The sequence below is a fragment of the Giraffa tippelskirchi genome, chromosome 6 (genome assembly GCF_054371585.1).
Source record: "Giraffa tippelskirchi isolate mGirTip1 chromosome 6, T2T-mGirTip1v1.2.pri, whole genome shotgun sequence".
NCBI classification, from domain to species: Eukaryota; Metazoa; Chordata; class Mammalia; order Artiodactyla; family Giraffidae; genus Giraffa; species Giraffa tippelskirchi.
Genome location: NC_137280.1, coordinates 146,597,358 through 146,617,800, shown reverse-complemented (window position 1 = coordinate 146,617,800; position 20,443 = coordinate 146,597,358). Strand labels below are relative to the sequence as shown.

General features: G+C 40.8%; 2 long non-coding RNA genes across 2 annotated transcripts in view; both read left to right on the top strand.

Annotated features, from left to right (window-relative positions):
* Positions 1-20,443, top strand: part of LOC145511424 (uncharacterized) — a 138,938-nt gene that overhangs the window by 56,804 nt on the left and 61,691 nt on the right. The window lies entirely within an intron of this gene.
* LOC145511427 (uncharacterized) lies at positions 6,924-20,161 on the top strand. Its single transcript, XR_014057846.1, has 2 exons — positions 6,924-7,187; positions 17,971-20,161. It is a non-coding gene; the product is annotated as an uncharacterized LOC145511427 (long non-coding RNA).

Genomic DNA, 20,443 nt, shown 5'->3' with positions numbered 1-20,443 from the left:
ACAGGAATATACAGTTAATTTCAAATTTTGGTGTGTGCTGTGAAATGACAGTGCAGAGTCTTGTCAGAGTGTACAAATGGGAACTGAATTGAAATTGGGGTGATGAGTATCTTAGGATGTGGTGTTAGAGAACTGGAGGATTTGTAAGAATTAAGGCAGGCCAGAAATGGGGAGAAGCATTCTAAACAAAAGAAAGAGCATGTGCATAGACCTTACTGCTGGGAAAAAGTTAGTGTTTTAGAGGATACATTCAAGGAAGTAAAAGAAGGTGAGTGTAGCAGATCCTGAATTGGGAGAAAGAGTTGGGTGAGCTGAGGGTAGAGAAGTAGTTTGGAGTTTAACCTTATAAGGAACACAGGCCATGCGAAAGGATTTGGATTTTATCTTCAGAGCAATGGGAAGCTTTTGGAGGGTTTAAAGCACCCTATTTGCATGCTCAGGTGATTCAGATTCAATAACTTTTTTGGCATAAGGGTCATAGTTAATAAATACAGGAAGGGTGCCTTATCAACAGAGGTCAGTGCCTGTTTTAGTCTCAAAAATGTCCTGCAGATCCCACTGCATTTGGTGAAGACAGTCTTCAAAAACACACCTCGTTCTCTGCTAGTCGGAGACTGCATTTGATCATACAGATGGAGTTGTGGTCAAAGGACAGTCCATTGCTCTGTGGAAACAGTGCGGAGCAATCCTGCAGATTTCAGATAACCTGATGGCGAGAATTCTCTTCTTCCAGTGGGAAACCATAGCAACATGCCACTTAGGAGGAGCACTATATAATCTATCTGTTCTTCAGTTAGTATTTTGCAGTCCAGAAATAGTCATCACTGCCTAATGTGAGTATGCAAAAGGTCAAGGCAAATATAAGCCCTAGTGACCGTGCTCTTCTTCCTCTAACCACGGGGTGGGAGGGAACTGCACCTTTTCTGCAGATGCAGGATCAAGCGAATGGGAGCCAGGAAGGAGGAAGACATTTGGGCTAGTAGCTCAGGGGTTCAGCACAACTTGTAAGCTGATCCTCAAAGTCTCAAAGAACAGGGCTGTGGTCGATAGAACTGGATCTTTTTTCCAAAACCTCATATACAGTCAGACTCAGTACCCCTGGGTACAGTTCTTATTAAACTGCAAGATTTATGGTTCAGAGAGTTTATGTCCCAGCACCTTTTGTGATTTCAAAAACACTCCCTATCTTGCTTTAGGTGCAAAATAATAATCTATTAATTCTCCAATAAATACGTAAGGGATTGAGGAATTTAGAGAGCCAAAGCTGCTAGCTTGTTATCCATCAGTGTGTACTGGTAAGAAGGGCCTTTGTTAAAAAAGAGACAGAGATGGTAAGATCTTTAGGGATGGGGATTCAAGAGAGTTGTCACAGTATTACTTCAGTTAGTATTTGGTCAGTGAAAAATGATAAAACGCTATAGAAAGGAAAGAGAAAAGCAAAAGGAAAAAAAATCTCCTGGGGTCTTTTGCACGGCTGGTAAGACATATGGATATGTTTTGTTTTGATGAGAATCACGTCTTAAAGTGCAATTTTCTTCTTCTTTCTTTTAACTATGCTATTCCCCCCTTGTCTTTCTCCTTGTGATCTCAGTGGTTCTTGCATTTCCTTTATTTATTTATTAATTTTTTACTCTTGGCTGTTCTGGGTCTTCATTGCTGCACAGGCTTTCCTCTAGTTGCAGAGAGCAGGGGCCACTCTGTAGTTTTGGTGCTCAGGCTTCACATTGCAGTGGTTTCTCTGTTGCAGAGCATGGGCTCTAGGCCCTGCAGGCTTCAGTAGTTGAGGCACATGGGCTCAGTAGTCGTGGTCTGGGCTCTAGTTGCTCCGTGGCATGTGGTATCTTCCTTGATCAGGAACTGAACCCATGTCTTCTGCATTGGGAGGCAGATTCTTTAGCATTGAACCACCAGGGAAGACCTTGCCTTTTTAATTTTTAGTGCTTTGTGCTGGCATCATTTTGTGAAGTGTCTCCCCAAGAAACCCATCTGTAAGGGTCTCCGTATGTCCTCTATCCATCAGCTTCTCCCTAAGCCAAGCATTACAAAGCTTAGTTGCTAAGAGTATTTACTTCCCACCCTTGTTGGCTCACATCCCCAGGGTGTCAAGGGCTCTCTAAGAAGACCTTTAAAAGAGGTCTCATAGTTACATGGGCATGATACCATGACAGAGCCCTAGGGGAACAGGGTAACTCTCCTGCAGTATAGAATGGCATTTGCTTTAGGTCTGTACCTAAGATATGCAGAGGGAGAAAAAGAAGTCAGAGCTCCTGGAAATGATGCCAGAGGTGTTTAACTTGATTGATTCATTTGTCCCTTCCTTCTTTCACCATTCAACAAATATTCCTTGAGTACCTATGTGTCAGGTGGTGTGCTAAGTACTGCAGATACAGGATAGACCTGAACAGACATATTTTCTACCAGAAGATAGTTCATGGTCTTGTTGGGCTGCATCCTGCAGGCTTGCATGCCTTGTAATTGTTTAGCTGAGAGACTGGAGAAAGAACCCAGGACAGTGACAGAAACATCAATGGGTTATTGGATAGAGACTCTTACAAGTCTGAAGCAAAGTCCTGGAATGACAGCCCACTGTGTACAGCAGCTGGCAGACAGGACACAGCAACAGAGTTCACTACTGGGGAGGGAGAAAGGGGGTGTAAGAGGAAGGCTACCAGTTACAGGGGGAATGGACATCAGTTTGGCTTATCAGTTATCAGGGAGGCCAGAAGCTGGGGCAGGGGGCATGCGTGTAGGCAGTTACTGATTTAGCCCTATAATAAAGAGGATTGGATAGTCATGTGAGTAGGTGTATGTCGAGCAGAGAATATACAGAGAGCAAGAGAATAGCCATCTTGAGTGACCTGACCATACAGTTTGCTATAAAAAACAAATAGACAACTACTACACAGTATGATATGGACAGTGAGCCTTGGCCTTGTGGATTTTATGTGAGAAATAAACTTCTTTTGGAATTAAGCTACTGAGATTTTCCGATTGTCACTGTGGCATAGCTTATCTTATCGTAACCAGCAGACTGTACCTGGATAAGAGGAATTATACCTGCCTAAATCCTCTCTCAAGCCTTTTTTCATGTTTCAGGAAGAAAGATATTTTCAGAGGCCAGGATTCTTTCCTCAAATTGGTCTCTATTTAGCCACAATATTGTAGAAATCAGCCTTCCCTTGCCTCCATCTCATCAAAAAAGAAAGCTCAGGTGGATATTCCTGCTGCTTACCTTATGTTTAATGGCATCCTCCTGCGATTTGGCTAAACCTGGCATCTGAAGAAATTTCACATCATCCATTCTCAGCAACCATGGAGCATGTTCTGTTTCTTCTCTGCTTCAATGCTTTTCCCTAATGCTAAGACAGCTGAGTAATTTTTTCCCTACCTATTGCCCTTCCAAAGCACAAAAGCTGCTTTCACTTTAACATTAATGGTTATTCATCTGATGTAACTAGTTCTAGCTAGTAAATTACTGCAGCTGCCTATCAACAGGGCTAGGTGATTATAAAGGAGAGAGATTTTATTTAAAATGAAGTCGAGCTAGTTTCTTATACCATACAGGCTGTCTCTTTTGGGCATCAACCAGAAGAGGGCAATGTAAGAACATGGTTTGCTTATCCCTAATTGTACCAACTCTTTGAAGAATCTGCATTTTAGAATTTTTTTTTTTTTTATTAGAAATCACACCAAGTGCTTTGTGAACTTATTTTTACATGTGTTTCCAGGGCTTAAAAATTCAAGGGCATTAAAAAACAACCCTCCAACATATACGAGAGATGTTTAATAGACTTCATTTAAACTCTAGGAGACCAAAGTGGAATTTCTCCAGCAAAAAATCGGGTAAAAAGTTGACTGGAGGAAGACCAGGCAAACGAGTTTAAGTCCAAAGTGTCCTTGTTCGGCTCCTACTTTTGGTGGAGTAGTTATTGGAGGGTTGAAAACCTCTATTTGTAGAATTTGGCTTTCTCATATTCTCCCTCTGACTGGAGGCAGCTAACACTCAGCAGTCCTTTAAAAAGGAATCCTAAATCAGCACTAATTTAGCATATTCAAGAGCACCAACCAAGAGTTATTTTGGAAGAGGAATGCTGAATCTGACAGGTGTGGAGGGACGAATTGTGGATTCTTAGTTTGCCAATGAGAAGCTGAGTGTCATCTCATCTCTCCACACTTCAGTTATCTTCCCTCTTAAATGAGAGGCTCAGATAAAATAATCCCTGGGGTCTGTTCTGTGTTTGAATATCTATGATTCTAGAGTCAAGCATGATTATTCTACTACTACTGTTACAACTATTACTGGAAATGTCATTTACTGAATTATTCATGTGTACCAGCCATTGTGTTAAGCATTTCACATTCATGTTCTTTAATCTTGAAGCAATGCTACGAGGTAGATACTATCACTTATTTTGTAGGTGTGGAAGTTGAGAATCAGAGAAGTTAAAGGAATTGTTGAAGGTCCCAAAGCTAGCAAGTGGGGAAGACCTGATCCAAACCCAAATATTCTGACTCCTGAGTCCCTACTCTTAACCATTATCCCATGATTTTTTTTCTTTTTCACCGCTCTTGCCTCTTTAACATTCATAGGCTTGGCACCAGGGTATAGTGATTGCTCTCCCTTTGGCCTTTAGCCTTTGCTTCTCTGTTCTTTCCATTTTTCATGCCTCTCAATGCCCTCCTCCTGGCTCTCCAAATATTACTCACCCTTGAAGTTCTAGTTTATGCCTTCTCTCTTGCCTGACCACTCTATCCCATACTAATCTGTTTTTCTTTTGGGGTTTTATAGCATTTATAATCCATTCCATGAAATTTGGACTTGATAACATCTCTTATTTTGCTCTGTGTTTTAAATAAGTTAGTCTTGTCAACATTAACTACAGTGCAAAGCTCCTGAGGATGAAGAATACATCTTAGTCTTTTTAATCTCCTGCTATGAAGAGCGTGGGCAGGGTTGCATAACAAGTTGCGGATCAATAACTTATTTGTTAGAGAGAGACCTCAGGCAAAAATGATCCCCTTTGCTTATGAAAGTTATGGCACTCTCTGAGAAAAATTACTTTCTAGTCTTGCTTTTTAAAAAACCCTATGAAATTGCAAACCTTTCTGGGAAATTTAGTCAACTATTTCACGAGTTTAAAAATCAGAGATTATTATTGTTATTAACATTATACAAATAGTTAACGTGTAGGTTACCAGCTACATTCCTTACATTGAGCTGTTGTTTTACGTGATTATTTTATCCTCATGACAGCATTAGGAGGTAGGTAAGTATTCCCCACTTCAGAGAGAGTATAACAGGTTTAGAAGATTGTTGTTGTTCAGTCGCTAAGTCGTGTCCGACTCTTTGCAACCCCATGGATTGCAGCATGCCAGGCTTCCCTGTCTTTCACCATCTCCCGAATCTTGCTCAAACTCATTCATGTCCATTGAGTCAGTGATGCCATCCAATCATCTCATCCTCTGTTGTCCCCTTCTCCTCCTGCCTTCAATCTTTCCCAGCATCAAGGTCTTTTCCAATGAGTCAGTTCTTTGCATCATGTGGCCAAAGTATTGGAGTTTCAGCTTCAGCATCAGTACTTCCAATGAATATTCAGGACTGATTTCCTTTAGGACAGACTGGTTGGATCTCCTTGCAGTCCAAGAGACTCTTGAGGCTTCTCCAACACCACAGTTCAAAAGCATCAATTCTCTGGGACTCAGCTTTCTTTAGAGTCCAGCTCTCACATCCATACATGACTACTGGAAAAACCATAGCTTTGACTAGATGGACCTTTGTTGGCAAAGTAATATCTCTGCTTTTTAATATGTTGTCTAGATTGGTCATAGCTTTTCTTCCAAGGAGCAAGGCCTTAGAAATAGCTGAGAAAAGAAGAGAAGCAGAAAGCAAAGGAGAAAAGAGAGACTGAGTAATTCATATAAGGCATCACAGAGCTGTTGAGAAGTAGTGGAATAGCTACAGCCTTTAAAAAAAAAAATTCTGGATCTGCCTTTTCTAGATCTGGCCTACTTGTACCATGTTGTAAACTAGACTGTTTCTACAGTGGATGATATGTGGCTGTTTTTCATCTGTACCCATTCTACTGTGTCTGGAAAGTGACCTAGGATTTCATTCATTGGACTGTTTAAAAATTTCTGTATCAGATTTTGCCTCTCTATCCAAGTGTCCAGCGGGGTATTGTGGTATTGTGGTGGGCTGAATTATGGTTCCCCAGAGATGCCTACCTCCTAGTTCCCAGAACCCATGAAGACTGCCAGTGTTGTAAAGACATTTTGGATGTGTGATTAAGTTAAGGGCCTTGGGATGGGAAGATTGTCTTGTGTTATCTTGTGGATCCTAACGACAATCACCATGGTCTTTGTAAGTGGGAAGCAAGAAAAACAGAGGTGGAGAAGATTGTGCGATAATGGAGCAGGTATTAGAGTGATGCCACAGGAGCCAAGGAATTTGCCACCTTATATCCTGGAAGAGGCAAGGAACGGATTCTCCCTGGAGCCTCTAGAAGGAACAAGCTTTCCCAAGACCTTTATATTAGTCCCTTAAAACTCATTTTGACTTCTCACCTCTGAACTGTAGTAAGAGAATACATTTTTATTGTTTTAAGTATGTGGTAATTTGTTACGGCAGCCATAGGGGACTGATGCACTAAGACAGAGTTCTGTGGATTTACCCGCGTCCAGAGGCTGAGAGTCAAGACTGAGACCAGCTGCTCATACTAAACCCTTCCTCTCCCTGATCCATAAAAGATGAATCCATCTGAAAGTTTTGAATAAATAAAGAGTCCCAGCCCTAAATGCCCTCCAGTGTCTGAGCAGTAGTAATTGGGCAGTACAAGAAAAATGTGCAACCAAAGTCACACTCCACTTGGAATTTTCTTTATTCTGGAAAGGAGGGAAAGACTGATGGAACATGACATCATAATGCGCCATGGAATGGGATGGACTTAATATTTAGGTGGTTTTATAGAAGCTGCCTTTTGTTTGTTTGTTTGTTTTCTTAGTAGAATTTTTCCTGCTTGGATTTAAATGTCTGTTTTCAAGATAGTAGCACTACTGCACCAATAGCCTCACCACCACCATCAACAATTAAAAACGAACACCAGAAGATGTTGCTGTTTGACATCCTGAAGCTGCCTGTTTTTTGTCTGTAAGCAGTGGAATGTAAATGTTGCTGACTCTGCTTTTAGGTACCAATATCATGCATTCCTTTAAACAAGGTGGTAAATATCCACCTGCAAGGCACCTTTGGTTTTATAGGGAAATGAATCATGCTGAAGTACTTGAATTTGACTGTGACAAGCAGAATCCATAGTTGTTAAGAATTTTGTTAAGGAATTAGTAGAGTAAACCTTTGATGAAATCTTTTCTGGGGACATGCCAGTGAGGTCATCCATCAAGACTACCCCATTCCTTTTGTTCCATAGAGCTTAGCTGCTAAATCAGAGTCTGAGAATTGTGACCAACCTTATGAAAGCATCTGCAAGCCATTTAACACAATTATTAACAGCAAATTTTAACTTCATGAGCTCTCAAGTTCCTGGTCTGTGACCTTGAACAAGTCACTTAGCTTCTCTGAGCCACACTTTCTTCATCTATGAAATGAGGTTGATTATGATTTCTCACGTGCATAAAAGTGTTACCAAAGAATCTAGTATAAAGGGGCTAGTCAAGGCCTTTTCGGTTATAAATAGCAGAAATACAATTCAGACTTATTAAGCAAAAGGAATGTGTTTTACATAACTAAAAATCAAGGCTAGACCTGGATTTTGGTACTGCTTGACTCTGCAGTTCAAAGAATGTGATTACAAAGAGGGACCCATTTGTGAGGTAGATTCTTTCCTTGCAGAGGGCAAGGATTGCTTAGCAACCCCCAGGAAGGAAAGAAACATCTTTCTCTAAGAGCGCTGGCTGAATAGTCCTAGGGAGCTCCTGCCTTGGCTTCTCTGTGCACACTTGAACCCTGATATCTGTAAACTGAAGGGTGGATGTGCTCTGATTGGCCAGGTGTGGGTCTCATGTTCATTCAAATGTCTTTTGTTTGCAGGAGACAGAAAATTCAATTTAAACTACTACAAACAATAAAGAGAATCAAATGGCTCACACAGATTTGATTTCAGGTGGGGTTCAGCCTACAAACAATGTCATCAGGGTGATCCCTGATTTCTCCCCAGCTCTCCATGCTGTGTCCTATATTGTTAATTTCATTCTCAGGCTCCATACATGACCCTGGCAACTAGAGTTTCTCTCTTTACAGGATCAGAATGATTTTATTTCTCACACTGTGATTCAGGTTGAGAGCACTCTTTCAGTGCTCCCACACAATTTCTGACATTCGTGCATTCTCTTAATGGCTGGCATTGGGTCACATGCCTCCTCCTATGGTCTGGAGGATGCAATATATCAGTTGCATTAAGCCAAGCGTAGCTTGCTTATTCAGCTAGGATATGACTAAGAATGGGGAGATGCATGTTTCATAAAGAATTTCAGGGTAATATTGGTGAGGAAAGGGAGTTAAATGATGGATAGAAGTGTATTATGGTTACACAAACTCAGTGCAGTCTGCTTGCAATGACTTTCTTACTCATAAGCCAGATCTCGCTACTAGATATAAGGTAAAGGGATGTATATAAGGTAGACAAAACAACAGGTATCCATGACAGGTGTCCTAATACATGTTAGTTTGTTAGGATATTATCATCCCATTCATGTTGTATAAACTGGGGTCCTGAAAGATGAAGTGATGTCTTTAAGGAAGCAGAGATAATAAATGGCTGAGCTGATACTAATATATTTATATATATATATTCCTTATGAAAAGCAGTTATGGGAAGTAGCTATAAGGGGCAACTGTTCAGTTCAAGAAGTTGAGGGGAAAAAATGAACATAGAACTAAGGAGGCAGAGAAATGAAAGTACTGAGGATGAGAAAACAGTATTTCCAGATTTCCCAATTATATTTGAAAATAGAGATCCTCTGATAACCTTTTTTCTGGTGTTTTGCTTGAGGATCTGTGGTCCAGAACTTGAAAAAACACTTATATCATTGACTCAACAGCTCTCCTGAGGCATGAGGTTTTTAGCTACTTCTAGCTTCCCTTTTAGCTAGGTAGGCCAGTTAGAAAAGTGGCTTCTTTTTAGAATCTAATTCTCTTTGTTTTCTCTTTTCAATCATTCCTACTTTCTTTCATAAGAAGTGTCTATATCAATGTGTGGGAAACCACTTAACAATTCAATTCTTCTCAGAATAATTGAGGGTCAAGGATTATCAGCACTCTAAAGAAAATGATTGCATTTCCTATGATCATACAAAACATGGCACTCTCAAAGTGGAAAAGATGGGTATGTCCAGAAAAGAGGTAGTGAGGCTTTTGTCAGTGTGGAATTAGGAGTTCAGTCATTGGGTTGAGATCCTCTGGAGTAGGAAATAGGAACCCACTTCAGTATCCTTGCCTGAAAAATTCAGGGCCAGAGGAGCCTGGTGGGCTATAGTCCTTGGAGTCACAAAAAGTTGGACATGACTGATTGACTGAGCCCACACATAGCACACTGGGTGAAAAGACCAGACCCTGTGGGAACAGCAGGTGGACGCAAGATAGCCGCTAGAGAGACTAGGCAGAGGAAGAAGAGCTGGGCAGGTTGGACATGGTATTTCTAGAGTATAGTGGTAGATGGTAGGTCTTAGTCCCAGTTGGTATTTGAAAGGATAGCTATCAGTATGAAAGATAATATAGCAGGCATATGGTACCTGTTCAGAGATTTGGAATTTTTTGCCTTGATATCCTTTGTATCTGGCATAGTCTTAATGTAGTCAAGTCTTGCCACATAGTAAAGTCTTAATGTTTCTTCAAGAAGTGAGCATTTAGAGATGTAGAGAGGCAGCTGGCATCAGGGAGACTTGGTAGAGACTGGAGAGGGAACACATCTATAGGTAGGGCTTCCCAGATGCGGGACTTTCAGGGCTAGAACCAGGATGGTCCTGGGTACTCCTGGATAGTTGGTCATTGGGTTGAGATCCTCTGGAGTAAACATTTGAGTGTTTTAACACTCATTAAAGCCCAGACTGTACATTGTATGAGTTATCAAAAAAGTAGCTAAAATCTAGAATGCTTATGTGATTCTGAGATTTTACTGGGAAGAGATAACAATGAGACATAATTTTTTTATTTAAAATAATTTTGTTTAAAAGCTGTACTTATGTATCAGTAAAGTTAGAAACCAAGCATTAGATGTAAGGCTTCTTCAAGACTGGGGAAAACAATTCCAGCCTCAAAGAATTTTTGTCAGTTCAATGTAGCTGTCTTTCCAATGACTTGACATTAATTAATGTTAACTTTGATGGGAATATAACTACTGTTTTCTTTCAAAACAAATATATTCATATTCACAAAAGCAGATCGACCAGGTGTTTATGAAACAGAAGTCTACTTCAGCATTAATTGGGAGGTTTGTTTGCTGAATTTTGCTCCCCTTTCCAGTCCTAATTCTTTGCAGCCTTAAACAGGTCACTTATGCTCTTGGTGCATTAACTTCCTCACTTAATGTTTTTGTTTTTATCTTTGTGGGGGATTAAATGACATATTAAGTGTTGATGATGCAGGTCGGTGGTTTCCAATTAGGTGTGATTTTACTCCCCAGTGGACATGTGGCGATATCTGGAGACACAGTTGGTTGTCATAGGGCCATGCTTTGGGCAACTGACGGATGAAGGTAAAAAATAATGTAAAACATCCTACAGTGAACAGGACAGGCCCCATGCTGCCCTCATCCTGCCATATTAAAGAATTACCATGATCATGAAATTAGTTGAAGATTTTTCTCTTTTTACCATTGAAGAATTAGGAAAAATATTATTTATGAAGATTCTCTAATTTATATCATCCTAAAATTTGTAAATTCATTTGCAAACAGGATTTTTATGAACAGACTAGAGAAGTGTCTTCCTCCATTCCAGGCTCAATGCTGGGTGCTGGTGTGCAGTGAAGAACCAAGTAGCTGTGGTCTGTGTGTTCACACAGTGTGGCCTTGTGGGTGAGTCAGACAGTGAACAGTGAGTCAGTGAGTCAGTGAACAGTGAGTCAGACAGACGAGTAAACAAAGAAAGACTTAGCAAAATTAAAACACATTGTCACAAGGGAAAACAACAGGGAAGCCTCTCTGGAGAGGTGACAGCTGAGCTGAGCCTTGGATGGTAAGATGGTCCTAGTCTTTTAAGCAGCGGTCCCCAACTTTTTTGACACTAGGTACGGGTTTCGTGGAAGAAAGTTTTTCCATGGACTGGGGGTGGGGGATGGTTTTGAGATGATTCAGTCACGTTACCTTTATTGTGCACTTTATTCCTATTATTATTACATCAGATCATCAGACATTAGGTCCTGGAGGTTGGGGACCCCAGTTTTAAAGTTTCGAGTAGAAGGATGTTCCAGGTAGTGGAATGAGTATGTTTACTGGCATTGAGGTAGGAAAGAACGTGGCATGTTAGAGGACCTGAAAAAAAGCTGTTATGAGTGAAATGTGTTAGTGAGAGGGAGAGGGGGTGAAATGAGGTCAGAATGAACAGAGATAGGCAGCCACCGGAGCCTGGGGGCTCTTTAAGGAGCTTGGATCGTTTTGTAAATATAAGGGAAAGCCATTGAGAGGATTTAAGCAAAGGCCTTAACTGTTGTTATTTATGATTTTAAAAGGATCCCACTCATGTTGTAGGGAGAATGAATTGTATTGGGGCAAGGATAAAAGCAGAAAATCAATTAGAAGTTGATTGTAATAGTCCAGAGAAGAGATAATCATGGCCTGGATGTGGATAGTGGCAGTGGAGCTGAAGAAAAGCTCATAGAATCCAGACACAGGTTAAAAGTAGAATAGATAAGACTTAATGAGAGAGTGCATAGCTTTAGAGGAGTGTGAAAAAAATAGGAGAGTCAAGGATGGGTAGGTGCTAAATGTTGCCATCAGGTTAGGTATCAGTGACAGAGGGGAGGGAGAGGTTATAGGGACCAGAAACCAGGAGTTCTGTTTCGGATCTGATAATACTGAGGTGCTTGTAACTCTTCTATTTGGAGATTCCAGTCAGGAGCTTAGAAGAGAAGTTAGGTTAGAGATATAACCTGGGAGTCAGTTGCAAAGAGGTGTTAATTAAGGCCACAAGAAGTAGTAGGGGGTCTGGGACTGAGCACAGAGGGACTTAAATATTTTGAATCTGGCCCCCCAAATTGCAAAACATTGTGTGTTCACATTTGTTAAAAATCTTGTTTTACCTTCCATCTGCCCCTTAAGTTTAAGTTCCACATTATCAGTCATGCTTCTTTTGCTAACTGAGCTAGCTAATGGAATTCCAGTATTAGCCTTTAAACTCTAGCCTCCTCCAATTGCTGGTGCAAGAAATCTTTATGCTACGAGGAGAAAAATTTCCACCTTCTCTTGTCACCGATGAAAAGCAGATTCTGTTTTGCATCATATAATTCTCCTTGCAATAGATATTTTTAACAATAGCATCTTGTAAAACACTAAGACTTTACATATTGATAGGCCCTATGAAAATAACCTCTAACCTCTAAAATGTCTATAAATCTCATTAGTTTTTCTTAAGAATGTGTTGCTCCCTCCCCTGCAAATAATATTTCAGTTGACTTTACTTTCAAAGAAGTGTAAATACTTGAGAATTTTCTTTGTTAAACCAGAAGGAGAATGTTCTTCCTCTGCATGTGTGAAGGTACACCACCACCATCACCAAGAGAAACCTCAATCTCTGCTAATTTCTTATTTAAACAAAAATTTTCAGAAATTAAAAAAAAATTAATTTAACAGACAGAACTAGCAAAGGAGATTGAAGAGTCACCAGATAGGCTTGCGAAATACTAGAAAAGTGGAACAGCAGAGCGTAAATTTAGGAAAGAGTGTTTTCAGAAACTATTCAGTTCTGGAGAGATGTCTGCAAAGGTATTGACTGAAAACAGCCAGTAGATCTTTACAGCATGGAAGTGACTGGTGATCTTCGTCTAACCAGTTGCAGTGGAATGGTGGAGATGGAGGCCAGTCAGGGTGAGGCTGTTTGGGAAGTGGGAAAGGCAAAGTCAGTCTGCCTGGAGGAAAATGTACAGAGCCAGTGGATGCAGGACCCGAAAGAGGCAGCATGTATGTTTTAAGCAGCAGGAAAGCAGCTTGTATCAGCATGTAACACATGATAATTTTGCAGGACTTTCCGTTTTCATTTCCAAGACTTCTATCTAGTCAGTTAGATAAGTCTTTTATCTCCATTTTTATTGATAAAGAAATAGATAATCAGTTACTTACTCAGAGTTATAAAGAAAGTCAGCACTGAGTAACAGAAGCCAGCACTTGCAACTAGGTCTGCAGAATCAAAGCCAGTGCCCCTTTTTCTTACAACACACATAAAAAGGGAAGCAATGTTTGGGAGAGGAGAAAGGGACCCAGGAACAAAGAAGCAATACTCGGTGAACCCAATTCTCCACTCGAACGGAACCTACACTTTGTTCCTACTTTTTGTAAGTGAATAAAATGGTGGATCGAACATGTCTAATTCTTTGCAGAGGAAAGGAGCCCTTAGGTTCATTGCATATTGAAAATGGTGTATTTCTAAAGGAAAATTCAAAGAATCACCATTTAAACAGCCATAAGATCATGGCATCCAGCCCCATCATTTCATGGCAAGTAGAAGGGGAAAAGATGGAAACAGTGACAGATTTCCTCTTCTTAGACTCTAAAATCACTGTGGATGGTGACTGCAGCTGTGAAAGCAGAAAACGATTGCTTCATGGAAGGAATACAATGACAAACCTAGACAGTGTGTTGAAAAGCAAAGACATCTCTTTGCCGACAAAAGGTCCGTATGGTCAAGGCTTTGGTCTTTCCAGTGGTCACATATTTTTGTGAGAGCTGGACCATAAAGAAGGCAGAGTGCCAAAGAATTGATGCCTTCAAACTGTGGTGCTAGAGAAGACTCTTGAGAGTCCCTTGTATATCAAGGAGATCAAATCAGTCAATTTTAAAGGAAATTTACCCTGAATTCTCACTGGAAGGACTGATGCTAAAGCTCCAATATTTTGGTCACCTAATGTGAACAGCCAACTCATTGGAAAAGACTCTGCTGCTGGGGAAGATTGAGGGCAGAAGGAGAAGAGGTCGTCAGGAATGAGATGGCTGGTGGTATCACTGATGCAATGGACATGAACTTGGGCAAACACCAGGAGATGGTGAGAGAGAGGGAGGCCTGGCGTGCTGCAGTCCATGGAGACGTGAAGAGTCGGACAGGACTGGGTGACTGAATGACAACAACAAGCAATGGAGGAGAATTTAAAACACTTAACAGTGGCATCTGAGACACTCATCTTTCTTGTTTCAGCCATACTGACAAGAAGTGCTGGGTCCTCCAGGTATCAGGATCTGATATACCTTTATGGTCTTACATGGTACATTTTGTCACTCAGGAGTTTAACAGCAATACAGAGAGAAATTGTGTGAGCCGGATGTAGGAAATACATCTGGTGAACTCTTGAGCACCTTGAATTTAAAATAGAAATACCATTTTCATGTTATATTCCTTGAATTTGCCAGATTCTTTTAAGATCAGAAAATCTGAATTTGTTCAAGGTATAAAAATATTGAAATAAATTGAAACGTATTCTACTGCTATTTCTTACCCTTGTATATATGCAGATGGAACATGGAAGCTGTAAGAAATAACCAATTAAAAAGAACTGGATTATTTTCTATTTTTAAAACCTGAACACCTTGCTGGGATGGTGGTCCTGGTTTAGAAAGATCTAAAAAAGTTAGTTATGATATATTTTAAATGATGTCAGTTACATACTGTATGATTCCAACTATATGACCTTCTAAGAAAGGAAAAACTATGGAGACTGAAAAGATCATTGGTTTCCAGGGGTTAAAGGAGAGAGAGAGATAAATAGGCAAAGCACAGAGGATTTTTAGGGCAGTGAAACTTCTCCGTATGGTACTATAATGATGGGTACATGTCAATATACATTTGTCCAAATCCATAGAATGTACAACACCAAGAGTGAACCCTAGGGTGAATGATGGACTCTGGGTGATTATCATGTGTCAGTGTAAGTTCGTCAGTTGTAACAAATGCACCACTCTGGTGGGGAATGTGGGTAGTGTGGAGGGTTATGCGTGTGTAGGGGCAGGAGGGATGTGGGAAATCTCTGTACCTTCCCCTGAATTTTTCAATGAACGTAGAACTCTTCTAAAAAATAATCCTAATTTAAAAGTTGTCATTTTAAGTATTGTCTCCAGGGTTAACACATGTTGTCAGCTTCTGCCTGAGTGAGGTCTTCACTTCCAGCCTGGTCTGACTCTCAAGGCTGCCTGTGAGCCAGTGCTCCTTGTGCTAAACACTAAGAACTTTCTTTCCCTCTACTAGATCTGCACTCACAAACTTCATATTTCTGCAATAAATTTGACTGACCTCAGAGCCCTATATATAGTCTGTCTACTTATTTATAGACTCCTAATGAAACCATTTAAAAATACTTTCTCTTGTGGAAAATATACTTTATGAAAGTCAAAGGATCATTGTGTACCCATCACCAGCTTCAACATTTACCTATTCGTGACCAGTAATGTTTTCATCTAAACCCCAATCCATTTCCCCTCCTCCCATATTAAAGAAATTCCCAGGTATCATGTTAATGAGGCTATTTTTGCTGTAATTTACATCAGCAGATTTTCATATGTTTGCTGTATATAACTTATATGTATATAGTATGTAATATACATTGTGTTCCCAAATAGCATACCTTTCTATCTATTATCACTGCTGTGGGAATTGGAATAAATTTAAATTTTTCATTAATGTTTATTTACTTTTTAACAAGTAGTACATGGTTCAAAATTCTAATGCTTTGACAATGTATTCATGAAAAGTTAAGACTTCCTCCGTCTTCCTCCTCTTTCTCTCTCTTGACTCCAGCCACGGTAACTGGTTTATGCATTGTTCATAGATAGTCTATGTTTGTATAAAAGTGTGTGTGTGTGTGTGTGTGTGTGCGTGTGCATGTGTGTGTGTGACAGAGAGAGAGAGAAAGAAAATATTTTATATACTGTTTTTTTTCATATAACAGTATGCCTTGGAGATCTTTTCTTAACAAGATTTATAAAATGTGAGCTGCTTAATTATTGTTAATGGCTCTTAGCATTTCATTTTCTGATTCTACCATAATTCATTTGTGTGTGTGTGTGCTAAGTTGCTTCAGTCGTGTCCGACTCTTTGCAACCCCATGGACTGTAGCCTGCCGGGCTCCTCTGTGGGATTCTCCAGGCAAGAATACTGGAGTGGGTTGCCATGCTCTCCTCCAGGGGATCTTCCCAACCCAGGGATTGAACTCACATCTCTTATGTCTCCTGCCTTGGCAGGCAGGTTCTTTACCACTAGCGCCACTTGGAAAGACCATAATTTGTTTAACCCACTTCTATTGCTGCACATATATTTTCAATCTTTTGTTGCTATATGATATATCTTGCATATATTCTAAGTCTGTAGTACAATTTTTTAAATTGAATACCTTGGCACCAATGTTCTGTGTACATTCTGACTTTCTCTTTCTACCCATTCTCTGTTCTGGTCTCTTTGCCATAACTTCCCACCCATAGCCTCCTCACCACATTTTTGGCATGTGATTGAAAACCAAGGGCCATGGTTTGCTCGTAAGGCAGTGATGCAGTGATGATCAGGAGGCTTAACTTTCTGCAGCTCAGCTGAGTCAGCTAAGCTTGTCAGCACAGTGCCTTGTAAGATAGCAGAGCTGGGTAGTCTAAATTCAACCCTTTTATTTAATGGTAAACTGAGGCCTAGGAAAATTAATTATGTTTCCCAGTTCCTCAGATTCTTAATTTATCTTCTTACTCAAAGGGTCACAAAAAGACTGAAAAAAATCTAAATATATTTCTTATTAAAGTGAAAGTGAAAGGTCGCTCAGTTGTGTCCGACTCTTTGTGACCCTGTGGACTGTAGCCTGCCAGGCTCCTCTGTCCATGGAAGTTTTCAGGCAGGAATACTGGAGTGCATAGCCAATCCCTTCTCCTGGGTAAAGGAAGATGTAAACTTGTCTTTAGGGTATGGCTTCTGTACTTAAGGAGTTAATGTGGAGAATGCTCAGCTGATATCACTGGGAGAAAAGGACACTGTAATATGTGTAAACTGCCCTTATTCACATCGTATATATAGCAAGACAGAGGTGATGAACTCCTCTTTTTCTTCACTGAGTTCCCCTTAGGGTTCATATTCATTACATATTTTTCCCACTCTAAGCCTCTCCTTAGATGCTTTTGATACCTTATTTTACCTGAATAATGGTAACAACAACAATAGCAAGAATAGCAGCAATTCACACTTACACACTTACATGCTTTAAGCATGTTCATTTAATCTTGTGGTCATCCTAAGAGGGAGGTACTATTACAAGTGGAGAAACTTAGGGCAAAGAACAAAAAGAGCTCACAGTTAGTCAGAAGCTAAGCTGAGATGTGGGTTTGCTCAGGTGCCAGAATCTACGTTCTTAAACCTGATGTTATACTTTTCTTTGTTTTTTAAAATTATTTATTTTTGTTTTTTTGCATGTCTTTGTTTCTGCGAGCCGGCTTTCTCTAGTTGCAGCAAGCGGCAGCTACTCTTCGTTGGGGTGCATAGGCTACTCATTGTGGTGACTTCTCTTGTTGTGGAGCACCAGTTCTAGGCGCACGAGCTTCAGTAGTTGTGGCTCTTGGGCTCTAGAGCATGGGCTCAGTATTGTGGCACACGGGCTTAGCTGCTCTGAGACTTGTGGGATCATCCCAGACCAGGGGTAGAACCTGTGTCCCCTACATCAGCAGGTGGATTCTTATCCACTGTACCTGAAGGGAGGTCCTATACTTCCCTTTGAATAATAACGTTTGGGAGAAGGGGAATGCAAGTGACCTAGACTGGTTCACAGATGTTCAAATTCTTGCCCTACAGGTGGAGGCCAGGAGTGGGTGGACCTGGAGTTCTATGTGCTTGAGCTTGGTCTGGATGGGCCACTGCTGCTCTCGGACTACCAAGGATGCACCAAGAAAGATCATAAACAGGCATCCAGGCAGGATGCCGTCGTCGGGTTAGGCACACTGTTCAGCCAGAGGATTAACCCAGGGAAGCGGGGCGGGTCTCAGGGAGGCACCATGGTAGAAACTGGAGATGTTGGGAGAGAGTGGAAGGGTTCAGCATGGAGGGAAGTAGACTTCCCTTGAAGAGATCTCCTGAAATGCTAGAGCCCAACATCAGGGGTTTTTAAAAAGAGCTTGGAGCCTCCTTTGTGGGGGAAGAGAGTTGATAGCGGTGCTTCACTGACATGGATCTGTACAGTAATTACATGGGAAGCTGGTTAAACATTCGGTTTCCTGGGCCCCATGCCCTGAGATTCTGAGGCCGAAAGTCTGAAACTGGTCCCTGGAATCCCGTCTGCGGCAGACACCTCAGGCAGTTCTGTCTGACTTCCTGTTGAGACTGTGGACGAGTGTGCAGAGGCAAATTTTTCCCTTTCTCTTGCTCTCAAATCGCACTTTGTTAAATGATGGAAAAGAATGATGTTAGGGAAATGCACAACAGAGACTAATTAGCGCTACAGAATAATAAAGAAAAAGATATCCGCAGGGATGTGGGCAGGGGCTGCACTGCCATCATGCATGTCTGGTGGCTGAGTCCACACCAGAGAAATAGCTGGGGGAGGGATTCTTCACATGGTGGTATCTTTCATGCTTCCGGGAGTGTCCTGTTTTCTGTACCCAAGAAATCTGAAGATCAAGGGAACAAGCTAGAATGAAAACTTCATTTATTCATATTTTCATCATTTAATTATACAATTAAATAGTTAGACAATCATTAGACACCTACTGTGTGCCACACACTGTTTTAGGATTTTTGGAGGTATACAGGTGAACAGGATGACTCAAGTCCTTAACTTAGGGGGCTTACCCATTGTCTTTTAATGAAAACCACAAAGCTGGTCTCAGGACCTATTGAAGTTCAGGTTCTTTACATCTCAGCATAGAAAGAACTTTCTAATGAGACGAAAAGCCGTAGGGTAAGAAGCGAATTTATTTTGAGAAATACACATCTCATAGACAGAATGTCGTCTGTTTCAAAAGGCGAGAACAGCCCTAGGAGAAACACACTCCACAGACAGTGTGTGGGCCATCTTAACAGCCTAGAGGAATAGTTAGCTTTATGGGCTGGGTAATTTCATGGGCTAACGAGTGGGAGGAGTTTTCTAATTATTTTGGAGAAGAGACAGAAATTTCCAGGAATTAGGCCACTGCTCACTTTTTGACCTTTTATAGTTAGTCTCAGAACTGTCCTGGCACCTGTAGGTGAGCCATTAGCTAATGTTTTACAGTAAGCGTACAATGAGGCTCACGGTCTACTGGAAGTTAAATCTTCCACCATCTTGGGCCTAATTGGTTCTTACCAGATTTTGTTGTATCCTCAAAGGCTATGTCATTCTTTAGGGATTGTGCCCTGCACCCTTCCCTCCTGTTTCAGTGTTATACTGCCTGGCATAAACCTTGGCTTTACCACTTACTTTCCTCTCACTCTATGCCTAGTTCCTCATATATGAAAAGTGGGTGATAGTGATGCCTCTCATAGAATTGTAAGAGTTAAGTGAGGGAATGAATGCAAAACTTTGGCCATAGGCCTGGCACGTGTTAGTACATAACATTGTTGTCCAAGGTTAGCCTTCTGTTTGAATCTTTGGTTTATAGCTGTTGGTGGTCAACTTCCTAGACCGTCTTCATTTGCTCTCTACCTCAGTGGAGCTGCAGGTGAAGGAGAGCTTCCTGTGTTCCCAGGGATATTCACTCAGAAAGGAGCTCCTGTGGGCTTCAAACTTGGCTACTCGTTGCAACTGAAACTTATAAATTATGTAATCTGGTTTGTGCCCAGCCCAAAGTTTTGAATTATTCTAGTCAGTGTGGGAAAATGTTGGGGAAAAGGAAAAAGAAGTGATAATCACTCCATGTGATTTTTAAAAAGTATTCCTCATGAATATTCAAGACCTTCACCAGTACCAGTCACAGCAGAGAAAGGCTGGCCTAACATTTGCTCCCTCAAGTATAGTCTGTTTTTCTCCAGACAATTTTATGTAAAATATCTACATTGTAAAAAAGAAAATTAGAGTGAGATAGTAGGGAGGGATAGATGGAGCCACTGTGTGCTTTGATAATTCTGTCTGAGTATTAAGAATACCCTCAAATGCTTCCAGATTTTACTGAGCTCTTTCTCAGGAAACTGCAGAATAATTCAGTCCTCATGCTCACCATCTTAAGGACAAACCTCCTTTCCATGATGCACTTTTGCAAGGAGAACAACTTAATGGCTAGAATATAATAAGTCCCCTGCATAAGTGCAAGTTCCATTCTGAGAGCCCATTTGTATGTCCAGTTTGTTCATAGTC